Source organism: Terrapene carolina, unplaced genomic scaffold (genome assembly GCF_002925995.2).
Source record: "Terrapene carolina triunguis isolate 2854851 unplaced genomic scaffold, T_m_triunguis-2.0 Scaffold42, whole genome shotgun sequence".
NCBI classification, from domain to species: Eukaryota; Metazoa; Chordata; order Testudines; family Emydidae; genus Terrapene; species Terrapene triunguis.
Window position 1 is genome coordinate 20,370,708 of NW_020664393.1, and position 6,289 is coordinate 20,376,996.

Sequence of the window (6,289 nt, forward strand, 5' to 3'; positions counted from 1 at the left end):
CTGATGGTTGAGTGAAAAGAAACCTTGTTTGCTTTAACCAACCTTTAGCTCCCGAAGAACATACAAAAATACTGCGTGAAGTGCTCTAAGCTGCATGCATCATTAATGGAGCAGCTCATGAACTCATAGCTAGAACTGAAGTAGTCTGCTGAAAGATTCAAACCCTGGAGAACAAGCTACTCCAAAATTGTGAGCTTTAGCTCATGAGACTACTGCCCTTAGACTTGTGATAAGTCTATACCAAGCCACATTCAGCAAGCAGACAATGCAAAAAGGTTCAAAGCCCAGAGCCAATTAGAGCTGCTGAAACCAGAAGGTAATGCTCAGAATGGGATCACTGTGTCACCATTTCATACTGAACACAGTATTTTTTTCCAGTGTGTTTGAGCTGAGACTTGAGCATCAGAGAGAGAATCAAAAAGGAAGAGGGAGGGGAGTGTGGACTGAACCCCACAAGAACATGTCTAAGAGGACTTCCCTAAGCATCAGCAAGCCTGTGACAGAGAAAGACTTCAATGAAGCTATTCCTAGTCCCAGAACCTTGGCAAACTTTTGAATTTAAAAGTGGGGTTCCCCTATCCCAACCTCTCACCACTCTGCCAGCTCTTCTCCTTTCTGCAGCCTTTGGTGGGAGATGAGGGAAAGGAAGGTGACAAGGCACAATATCACCTCCCTCAGTGCCGAAGAAGAACCTTGTTAGCATCCTGCAGTACCACCCACATCAGAATAGTCAAAACATCTGAAAATATCAATAAAGCAGAAGATTAATCTCAAATACATTCTATCCAGTATGGTTATTAACACTCCTGTCAGGAATACATTGAGATTTTTCTTAAAATATTCTGTGGTAACTGTGCTCCATGGCGCTCTCATCTTCTTAATTTCACAGAGTGCATAACCTAAATTGCATAGAACAGTGGCTAAATTGGTTCATCATCACTCAACTCCAATCTAAAAGGACAAAGCAGGAAGAAACTGGAGAGAATGACATTTGGGGGAACTGGATAGCTTCAGGGGTTAGTTAATGATGGGATAGAGGCTTTAATGCTGGCATCACTGGTTTTAATTTGGTTCAGGTCAATAGTTACAGAAGTCATTAACATATGATAGCTGTTTGTTCTCCTATGTGAAATGAGTTGGCGGTCTCAGTCTTGCCCTAATAGACATATATTCACATTATAAAAATCACCAGCATATTTAGCATCCTTATTGGCCATCTGAGTTGAGAGGCCAAGAATGGACTGGATATGCAGACTAAACTGCTATCTCACCCACAGATCAGGACTGAGGCATATTGGTGGGTTGGGGTGATGTGGGAGAACTTTCAGTGCCTATACCAATTATGTGGCTAGTAACTATCAGTTGTCAGAGCTGTCAATCCAGCATCATTCGCAAGGATTAAATTAATGTAGCGGTTAAAGGAAAGGAGAAAATAGCATTACATGTACAATTTAATGATCCTTTATTTACCATTTTTTTTGTGGCCACTACAAAATTTTACCATAAATATTTCAAAAACATTTGGATAAATGTGCAGATAGATAATCAGGGGAGTTTCTGGATAACCAATCCACATGCAGGTATTCTGTCCTTTCGGGGGGGGGGGGGGTTATTCACTTGATGGCAGTAAAGCTACTTCTGGACAATAACAATTTTGATTGGGTTTTTATTGTTATTATGTTTTAGTGCCTCGAGGCCCTATGCAAGATTGTCCCATTGTGCTATGTGCTATACAAACTATTAGTAAGAGACAGTTCCATTGCTGAGGAGCTTACAATTTAAGTAGACAACACAAACAAAGGATGTCAAGGAAGCATTATTATCCTCATTTTACAGATGGGGAACTGAGGCACAGATTGGTTAATGGCCTGATCGTTAGCGGTGCTTAGTATCTGGAGCTCCCTTTGAAGTCAGCGAGAATTCTGGGTTCTCAACACCTCTGAAAATAAGTCTATAACTTCTTCCCCAAGGTCAGACACAAAGTCGGGGACAAAGCCCAGAACTGAATTCAGATAGCGTCAGTCCCAGTCTTATGTATAGACCACAAGACCATCCTTGTCTGTTTGATCAATTGCAGAGAAAATATAGACTATCCAAAGATTCTAATTACCTTAAAAGTGCCTCTCTTCCTGTGTTTTGCTATGGCAGTTGAACACCCAAGGTGCTCAAGCTAACAGCTGTCTGGTTTAGGAGGAGAGGGATAGCCCAAGGAATTTTGAGAGTAGGGGGTCTAATTTTTGGAACTCCTTCCCCCTCTTAGTCTTATGGATCTCATATCTGCTGACCTTCAGAGTATGCAGGGACAGAATTTTATTTGTGATGGAGATTCCCTTTGTGACTACTGATTTACCTAACCTAATTCTTGTATATGTTTTTATTAAATAAGGCATCTAGAGTACTAGGTAGATGCATCTAATCCATCTAAATAGATAAATAAACACTTGACCTTTGGGATAGCAAAATTCATAAAGAAATGGTCGGAATTTAGTTTTCAACTGGAGCCACAGATACCAAATTTCAGTGAAAAAATTATGACTGTGAGAGAAACTATTGGTGGAGTTTTATGATGTAGAAAAAATTTAGTCTCAGCTCGCTTGTTCCCACCAGAGGTAAGAAGTGCTGTGCGGGGGACAGACTGGCATGATTCATGAAGAAATGTATAAAATTCCAGTTGGAGACCCAGTATTAGGACTAGGAGCAAGTGTGTGAGACAGAGGCTATCCCCAGGAGTGCATCGTAAACATCTGGAGGGACGAAGTAATTGCCACTCCCTTCCACGTCTGTGTCTACACTAGGTTTTTTTCTCTAAAATGTCCCACCATTGATGCTATTGGTTTTAACACCAGTGATGGCAATGAGGAAAGTGCTAGTTAAGACAAGGCTCTAGGTATCCACCATTTTAAGCACTTTGTCATCTAACCTTACTCAGAAAAGGTCTACACTGTGGGTTCTCCAATTGGGACCTAGAAGTGTTCTTCTGGGACCAGGTGTCACGGGGTCGTAACCACCCAGTTCTCACCATGTTACTAATGAGAAGAGGGTCCTGGGAAAGGATGATGGGAGGTCTCAGTATGGAAAAGGTTGAGAACCACTGGTTTATGCAGCATGGTGCTTAACATTGGCTACAATGTCTGCTCTACTATAAGGTTGTTGCCATTGCTACCACTAATGAACTAGGCTGGTGGTAGCCATATTGAGAGATTTTAAGAAAATAATTCCTAGTGTAGACATGGCCAATGAGAACATATTTCTAAACTGAAACATCCCCTCTTGTTAGTAGAGTTTAAAAATGACAGAAAGAAGAAGTCCCAGTTCAGGTTGAGGGTCTTTAATATGTTGTGAACAAGAAGGAGGAATAAGCAGTTGAAATAACACATGCCCTTAAACTCTCTCTGTGGGCTGATTCTTGTCTATTGACATCCACTGAATGTGATTTACCTTAGGAGATGAGATATGGCCCTTAGTGCTTTTGGAAAGTAAGTATAACCCAACCAATTTAAATTAAAACCCTAAACCACAAATATCTCTTAGAAAAGGAATCAAATAAAAATGTTAAATTCCCTTAGAAAGACAAGTTAGTACTTTCTGAAATGTAAAGCCACAGAGAAACCTGCTCTGATTTACTGTGGTGTTAAGCAAGATTCCTTTCCACACACCAGCATTTCAGAATAAGCAAATAGACTGTCTGTCCTCAGAAACGCTTGCTGGGCACAAATGAGTTCACCCTCCCTCCTCTTTTTTCCTTTACAGTAATGATGCTACTTTTAAAATACTATGCCTCTTTCTTGTGAATTTAATTATTAGTTATAATCAGAAATAGCCCTGTGGACAAGAAATAGACGCAGTAAAAGTCATGGTTTAGTAAGCTTTGCATGGGACTGGGAGCCAGAAAGTCTTGAATGCTAATCCTGGTTCTGATTCTGACACTGGCTTGCTCTGTGGTCTTGGACAGACCCACATTTTCAAAAGTGACTAGTGATTTGGAGAACCTCAGAGTGCCCAACTTGAGGCATGTTAAAAAGGGCTGGTTTTCGGAAGGCAGATACTCAGCACTTTCTGAAAATCAGGCCACTTTGAAATGTCTCAAGTTTAGCAGCCAAAAACTTAGATTCCTGCAAATCGCTAGTCACTTTTGAAGATTCATGTGTTATCCTCTCTACCTCGGTTTCTCTATCTGAAAAATGGGGAGAATAATACCTTCTTCACAGGTGTGTTCTTTGGATTGACCGGTTGATATTTTAAAATACTATGTAAATTATATTATTTGTATTAATACAGGTGGGGACAATCACGTCTTTCTACTACTATAGAGATAGGGACTGGGGGTGGGATATAGATTTGTTTTTCAGTTAATTGTATTTAAAATAAATTCCAACTTTTCGGGCTTGTCTCCTGTCTTTGAGTCCTGGCTGACATTTCAGAGATCAGGGATTCCCTTAATTATATCTGACATTATTATTATTTTATTACTGTAATTTATTATTTATTGTGCTGGTTTCTGCGCAAACGTAGAAGGTACAATCCCTGACCTACAGAAATGATGGGGGGAGGGTGTCACATGTAATAGGCCAGAGTTTGGGAGCCTAGATACTACAGTGACAAGTGCCTTCACAATGGACAGGGAGAGGTTGCAGCCTTGATGTGCAGATAGCTTTGTGGCCATGGTTGTTGAACAAGTGCAGCTCAAGAGCCACAGTTAAAAAAAAATCATTCAGCTCTTGCTCATCAGCCTTGTGTGTGAATGCGTTTTAAGCCATAACCATGATAAATGTAAAGCCCAATCAAGGTTTGATCTGTGCATATGGGAAGCAAGCAGAGGGCTGCCGTTATTGTAAGCAGCTAATTAGCATGTCCCCTAAATTCCCCCCGCTGGTACAGCAGCCTGCGCCCGGCGGGATGCTTCCTCGGTGGGGTTTGCAGTCACCTAACAGGAGGCGGAGGAGGGCTGTGTGACCTGGCTTTGCCGGACGCCGTCCCGGACCAAGCGAGAACAGCTTGCGGAGATGTGGCCCGCCGGTGAGCTTGTGCGTGTGTGAATTACACTGGGTGCCGGGCAGTGCCCCGCAGGATCGGGGGCAGAAAAGGCAGCAGCAACATTGCAGGGCAACACTTCCCCCCCCCCCCCTTCCTCTGTGGGGAAGGAGGGATCTGCTGCCCCCTGGGGGTTGGGAAAGGCGTTATCACCACCCCCAGCTGGCAGTGGGTCCCGACCATGCCCTTCTGTCCCTCCCCAGCTGCTGTCACTCCGCAGAAGACAACAGAAAGACGATGATGATAATAATAATTAATAATTTAAAGCCCATAACGGGCTGAAGGGGAAGGCTGTGTGCAAAGGCAGGGGCTGGCTAAGCGAGGGGAGATGTTGCTAGGTTGCTGGAAAGGAGCAGAAGGCACGGAGGGAGTCTTGCTCAGGACACGGTTCCTTCAGGAGAGGGGAAGTGGGGACAAGGTTGTCCTTGGAAACGGAGATCTTAATCATCTTCCCCATCTAACGCTTCCATACCCAGAGCAGCGCAACTTCCCCCTTGCCCTCCCAGCATCTCAGTGCACAGAGCAGCCCCGCCTCCCCAGCACCCCAATGCACAGAACAGCTCCTCTCCACCCAGCACCCCAATGCACAGAACAGACCCCGTTCCCTCTCCTCCCCCAGAACCTCCATGCACAGAACAGCCCCACCTTCTCCTCCAACACCCCGATGCACATAACAGTCCCCCCTTCCCCAGCACCCCAATGCACAGAGCAGCCCCCGTTCCCCCTCCTCTCCCTGCACCCTTATGCACAGAACAGCCTCATCTTTCCTCCAGCACCTCACTGCACAGTGCACTCCCCGGTCACCCTCTTCCCTCCAGCACCCCAATGCACGGAGCAGCCTCCCCCCTCCAGCTCCGCTTCCCCAGGGCGGCGAGCATCCCTCCGTCCCTCCCCAGGCGTGTGAATGAAGTTTGCTGCTGCGCTTTGCCCCCTTCCCCGCTAGTTACTGTTGCCGTGTCTCTGCCGCTGCCAGGGCCAGGACAAAGGCACATTAACACGTGATGGGGACGGAGCTTCATAAATGGGACCCGAGAGAAAGAGGGGGGTGCGAGGAGCCAGGCTGGGAGGAGAGGCGCGGACACACACACTCAGCCGGGGCCGGGCGCGCAGCAGCTGCAGCAGCAGCAGAGGAGGAGTGGGGGCGGCTTCCTCCCAGCCAGGGGCAGGAGCAGCGCATGGAGAGCAGCGCCCGGCAAGCTGCCTGAGCCTGCCTGCCGTCCTTCCCCAGCTCCCAGCACCGCCTCCTCTCCTCTCCTCT